The following is a 7,010-nucleotide window of genomic DNA, read 5'->3' as shown; positions in this document are numbered from 1 at the left end:
GAAAGAAAGAAAGAAAGAAAGAAAGAAAGAAAGAAAGAAAGAAAGAAGAAAGAAAGAAAGAGAAAGAAAGAAAGAAAGAAAGAAAGGAAGGAAGAATGTTAATTTTTTGTTACTGGATTACAAATTCTTGGCTGTCCAATAATAACAGTCAGGTGGAAAATCTCTCCAGTGGGTTCCCTCAAATGAAAGGGGCCCCAAATTTATCCTAGATAAAGCTCCTGCAGTGAGCCTAACATCTAGCCTCACTTTCTTATTGCTACTGGTAGGTTGAGTGTCTCGAGAGCAATTACTACCTTGCCCCCTGGATTTTAAGGGTAACTCTATCCAGTTTCAATTGTGCCACTGATAAGCTTCCAACCAGTCCCAAATGATTATCAATTTTTGTTGTTGTTCAGTCATGTCCATCTCTATATGACCTCATGGATTTTGTTCATAGGGTTTTCTTGGCAAAGATTCTGGAGTAGATTGCCATTTCCTTTTCCAATGTGTCCCCATTTTGCAGGTGAGTAACTGAGGCAAATAGGGTTAAGTTAGGTTAAGTGACTTGCCCAGTGTTGCACAGCTAGTAAATATCTAAGTTCAAATTTGAACTCAGATCTTCCTGACTCCAAGCCCAGTGCTTGAACCACTGCACTATCTAGCTGCCCCTGATTATTAATCATTCAGAGTTAATTAGCTTTAAAATGGCTATTTACTGTTAGTGTACAGGTGACTTATCATTAATAATAATAATAATACTTGCCCCAAACTGGGGACACACCCTCCCACAAGGACATATAGTCTAGGGGGAAGTTGGCTTAAGCCTCAAGAGCTCATGTGGCCAAAGGCTAAGCTCCTAGCACTGAATTATTGAGTAGAAGGCCTTACCCTAACCCTAACCCTAACCCTAACCCTAACCCTAATTCCGCCACTAACCCTAACTCTAACCCTAACCCTAACCCTTTATGGAGCCTTATGAAGTTCCCTTCAGATAGAGCTCTCTATTGAGCTCCTAGGATAGGTGACTTTTTAGAGTCCTGAAGCTGCCTTTTCCTGTGTTTCTAGTCTGTCCTTGACATGTCCCTTAGGTCACAAGGCAAACATCGACATGAGTTGTTACTGCTGGAACATTCCTACCAACCCAGATGAAAGTGCAAATCTTTTGACCTTTAGAAGTTCACAAGGGGAGCAGCTAGGTGGTGCAGTGAATAGAGCACCAGCCCTGGAGTCAGAAGGACTGGATTTCAAATCCGGTCTCAGACACTTAATACACTAGCTGTGTGACCTTGGGTAAGTCACTTAACACCGATTGCCTTGCCTTCCCCCCTCCAAAAAAAAGTTTTAGAAATAAGTTCACAAGGGAATGTTGTGGTCCAAGGGAAAAGAGGTAAGTGTAACAGTCCCTCTAGGCTACATGCCTCTACCACCCAACACATTTGACGAGAAGGGTATACCTCTTCAAAGTGCTTCTAAAGTTTGATTACTTTCTGCTCAAATCCCTTCTCTTATATATATGTATGTATATTATGTTTGTATATATACACACATTATAAGCATATATATATATACATATGTGTATATATTTACACATGCAGCCCGAGATGTATCTAATTCTTTCAGCCAATCCCAACACATTTCTTGTGCAACATCACTTTATTTCATTCGATGACTTGAAACACTTCACTCTTCACAATTTAAGGACTTACTAACACCTACTTTACACCTTTAATTAATTGATGTAACTCAATCAAAGCAGCATTCTCATTCATTAGAGGTGTCAGAGCATAGAGTATGTAATTAGTTACATTACTTGGAATTGTGGGGTGTGGGACATGCCATATATATGTGTGTGTGTGTGTGTGTGTATATATATATATATATGTGTGTGTGTGTGTGTATGTATATATATATATATATATATATACATATATATACACACACATATGTGACAAAGTAATTTACACCTTTTTCATCCTATGCTCCAGAATTCACTGTTGTTTGTTTTAGGTAACTTCTACTTCTAAAATGCCATGTACTTTGTTCCTTCCAAACCTAGCATTCTATCTACTACTTACTATGGAATCTATTTTCTTGGGATTGGATGAAATTATTTCAAGGGTCCTTTCTAATTCTAGTTTCTATGTAAATTCCCATCCTATAGGATATAGAACATTCATGCTACTGAATGGAACATGGAACATAGAGTGTTAGACTTAGACTTAACCTTAGAGTTCAGAGCTGGGAAGAACCTTGGACTAAAGAACATAGAATGTCAGCATCGGATGGAACTTTGTATCTGTAATGGTAATGTGAATGGGAAGATCTTTCCCATCCATTAATAGGCCCATGTGACCTGCTTGAGACACATGGAAGCCTGAGTCACATGAGTCTGCAGTGGGAGGAATTTGCCCAGCAGGTGGAGCAGGAAGGGTAGAGCAGAGCCCATAGGAAGTTGGTCAGAGCAGTTAGAGCTGAGAGACAGAGAGCAAACAGGCAGCAAGCTGTGAGTGTTTGTTTGTGGGAAGGCCCTAGAAGGGGGAAGGTTTGGGGATGGCAGTGCCCTCTACATTGTTATTGCTTTTATTATTTATAAATATAATATTTATAATAAATCAATAATAAAAAAAATTTTTAATCCTTTTACTTATGTATATTTTGTTGTGAGACTGGGTCTCCTGTCTTGCCCAGGCTAGAAGTACATTCTTTACTTATGGGATGACCCAACAGAGGATCTGCACAGAAACTTTGACCAACTCCATTTCTGACCTGGTCCAGTTCATTCCTCCTCCGGCAGACTGGTGGCCCCTGCTTCTGAGTGCTTAATATATTGGTGCAGGACTTATCATGGATACCAAATCATCTTCATCCTTACTACATCTCAAAACTCCCTAACTCAAGTAATCCACCAGCCTCATCCTCCTTTAGTAGCTGGTATTACAGGTGTGTGCCACCATGTATAGCTAATAAGGTCATTTTTGGCTTTAGTACTCTATCCTCAACATTCTAAGGTCCCTTTTAGCAATACGATTATATGATATTGTAGCAACAACATGATATTCATAATGCCTATGGCAGCTATGAATATGCCAGCATAATTAATGAATAAATAAAATGAATTGCAAAATATAACAGACTCTCCACATAGAAGAAAGAACCAAAACATTTATTCAAACAACAGAAAGTCGAATCCCAGCACCAGAAAGCCAAATCCACCATAGCAACAAATAAATCTATCCACAATAAAAATGCAGGGGGCACTGCCATCCCCAAGCCTTCCCCTTTCTAGGGCCTTCCCACAAACAAACACAGCTTGTTGCCTGCTTCCTCTCTCTCAGCTCTAACTGCTCTGATCCACTTCCTCTGGGCTCTGCTCTACCCTTCCTGCTCCACCTGCTGGGCAAATTCCTCCCACTGCAGACTCATGTGACTCAGGCTTCCATGTGTCTCAAGCAGGTCACATGGGCCTATTAATGGATGGGAAAGATCTTCCCATTTACATTACCATTACAGATATAAAGTCCCATCCGATGCTGACATTCTATGTTCTTTAGTCTAAGGTTCTTCCCAGCTCTAAGTTCTAAGGTTAATTCCATGTCTAACACTCTATGTTCCATGTTCCATTCGTTAGCATGAATGTTTTATATCCTATAGGATGGAAATTTACATAGAAACTAGAATGAGAAAGGACCCTTGAAATAATTTCATCTAGTCCCAAGAAAATTTCTGAGGTTCAGATGAGGAATGGTCAGCCTGACATCATAGCTGTAATAAATAGAAAAACTGGGGTTGGAATCCAGGTCTTTTGAGTTTTTCCCACTCCCTCGTGTGGTCTGTTTTCCAAGGTCCCTTCCAGCTTTGACATTCTACATTCTGCATCCTAAGGTCTCTTTCCACTCTAACATTCTATTAAAATAATTGACCCAGCTTATATCTTAGTAATTAAAACATCTTATGCTAAGCATTCTATTGTGATCTCTCCTGGTAGGGGGTGACAGGGAGGGGGTGAATTTAGGAAGAGGGAATGAGGGCAGGGCCATGTGTAATAAATTCTAATTATTTCCTCCTAATAGCCTTGCTGTGTATTTGCACAGCAAGCTGAGCAACTCCAAGAGATTATTATAATGCATCTAATTATCAGCATCAGGCTGCTCTAAGTGCTATGCTAATGACTCAGTGAATGACTTGTAGATTCAGGTAATTACAGAACCTAATGTAACTCTAAGCTCCATTTATGCCAAGGAAATGGAAACAGAGACAGCTGAGGGTGAGAGAAACTTGCTGCCTTGCAGCAGAGGGATAAGGACTAGACTTTGAAAAACCTCTAGCTCACCTGTCTGTTCCACGAGTTACTGGTCTTTGCTCTCTAATAATTTAGGGGTGTTGGGGCGGCCAGGTAGCACAGCGAGTAAGAGCACCAGCTTCAGTGTCAGAATGACCTGGAGATCGAATCCCGGGCTCAGACACTCAGCACCACACCCAGAAATAACTGGCCATGTAACCTAGGGAGCAAGTTACTTAACCCTGATTGCTTAATAAAAAAAAATAATAATTTAGGGGTGTGACCTGATGTAATGTAATGCCAAGCAAAGGCAACTTCCCAAGGTTCAGAATTCCAGCATAGGGGCTCTCCATTTTATTCAGTGACAAACCAAGAACAGAGAAGATCAAAACATGACATCATTCCAAATACAGCATTTACTAAATGTGATTAAATAATCTCCAAGGACTACCCCACCCCAGGACCTTCCAATCATTCAATCAATTACAAAGTCTCTGTTCTAAATACTTCTCCACCCCTAGGCTATACCTTAATTAAGTCCACCACAAAGCCCCTCTTCTCAAATGGAGATTAGTTTCCAAACATAAGGTCAAAAGTTCCCCACCCCTGGATCACAATTGAATCTACCCCAGAGTTACATCAAGTTTAAGCACAGCACTTAATACCCAAATGGAGGTCTTTTCTTCATCTTGACACCAGGCCAAGTTCTCAGCAATCTTAGTTCCTGGGGAGACAAGGCTTAGCAAGGCCATAAGATACATTGCCAATCCCTTCATGAATTTATCCTCTGTCTGTAGAACAGTCCTAGAACCCCTGAACACATTAGCAAAGCCCTCTCCCAGGATTTCTGTAAACATACAACAAGAAAATCCTTCTTCAGGGCTTCTGAACCAACAGAAAGGCTCCCAGACCCCTGCAACAACAGCACTGTCCTTCACCAGTGGACAGTATCCACTCTGTCTGCAGGACAGTCTCCAGACCCCTGCAACAACAGCACTGTCCTTCACCAGTGGACAGTATTCACTCTCTGTCTGCAGGACAGTCTCAGGGCTTCTTAGCCAAAAGCCAGGTTCCAGGACTTCTTCAACAACAGGACTGTCTTTCACCAGTGGACAAATCTGGCAAAACAACATCAAAACAGACAGACAAAGTACCAGCAAAACAGCCATGTCTCCTCAGTCCTTGGCAGCTCAGGGGGCAGGTCTCAAAAGTCCAGGGCGATTCAAAGTGGCCCCAGCAATCCTTCTCAGTCTCTCTCTCTCTGGCTCCACGTGGGTGCTGCTTCCAAAAAGGTCTTCCGCCTCTCTCTTGTCTCTCCAAATCTAAGTCACCAGCTCCTCCCAGTTCAGGACTTTCTTTCACATCAACAAGTCCATCCCACAGGTGGGATTAACAAGCTCTGGGTTTTAACACAATCAATTTGAAAACCAAGCCAATACAGGGGAATCTTTAAATGCCATTACTATCACACCTGACAAGCCAGGAAGTGGAAACAGTCTGTAAGAAAGAGCCTCTGGGCTTGAAGTCAGCAGCATGGATTTCATTTTTTTTTTTTTAGCAATTGGGGTTAAGTAACTTATTCAAGGTTACATGGCCAGTTGTTTCTGGGTGTGGTGCTAAGTATCTGAGCCTGGATTCGATCCCAGGTAATCCTGACACTGGGGCCAGCTCTCACTCGCTGTGCTACCTGGCCACCCCAACAGCAGCATCAATTTCTAATCTCACTTTTCCACTGAATTGCCATGTGACATTGGGTGAGTTACTGCCCCTCTCTGAGCCTCCATTTCCCCATCTGTAAAATAAAGGGGCATTTGGATTTCTTCTGCTCCTAACAGTCTAAGTTCTAGAATGGAAGGGATCTAATAACACAGAATGATAGAACCTAGGTCATAAAATCCTCAAGCTGGAAGTTCAGGTATTAGTCAACCCATGCCTGAGGCAATAATTTCCCTTTATAGCATTGCTCATAAATGACCACTATGCCATGCCCCTCTGAAACAAATATCAGATCTCAGAGACACTTGAAACAAACCATAGACCTCTATTAATAGGGGTTCTTAACCTAGGGTCCATGAATTTGTCTTTAAAAATAATAGAATTATATGATAACTATATTTCAATATCATTGTTTTCCTTTGTCTATATATTTTATTGTGTGCATTTAAAAACACCATTCTGAGAAAGGATCTATGGGCTTCAGCAGAGTGCCATAAGTGTCTATGACACAGAATAAAAAAGTTAAGAACTAGTGATTGAGTCCTACTTTCTCATTTTTCAGAGAAGGAAACTGAGGCCCAAAGAGTAGAAAATTACACAGTGAGTTAGATGTGAAAACAGTGACAAGATCCTACTTTTACATATAAATGCAGAGACAATACATTTCCTGAAACCAAACTTGTCAGAAACCTGGCTAAAAACAAGGAATCTTGAAAAGGATATTTATTTCTTGGATATACTCACTGTGAAATATAATTTTATGATTGTTGATGGTCTGTTGCTGGCTATCTTTCACCACCTCTGTTCCTTCCAGGATGCACTTGGGCAATCAAGCCCTATGTGCCAACCACTTCTATCTCCAATCCTGCAAATCCTCAGCAAACCCAGCTGAGGAAAGCGATGGCCTGGAACATTCTCCCCCTGTCCTCCAGCTCTCCCTTATGTTGTTGCTAGCTCCCTCCCTCTCTCTGTGTGTGTCTCTCTCTCTTTCCCTCCCCCCCACCTTTCTCTCTCCCTCCCTCTCCCTCTCCCTCTC

The sequence above is a fragment of the Petaurus breviceps genome, unplaced genomic scaffold (genome assembly GCF_028583685.1).
Source record: "Petaurus breviceps papuanus isolate PSGF00001 unplaced genomic scaffold, PetGlider_PUasm1.0 551, whole genome shotgun sequence".
Lineage (NCBI taxonomy): Eukaryota > Metazoa > Chordata > Mammalia > Diprotodontia > Petauridae > Petaurus > Petaurus breviceps.
This window is presented reverse-complemented; position numbering follows the sequence as displayed.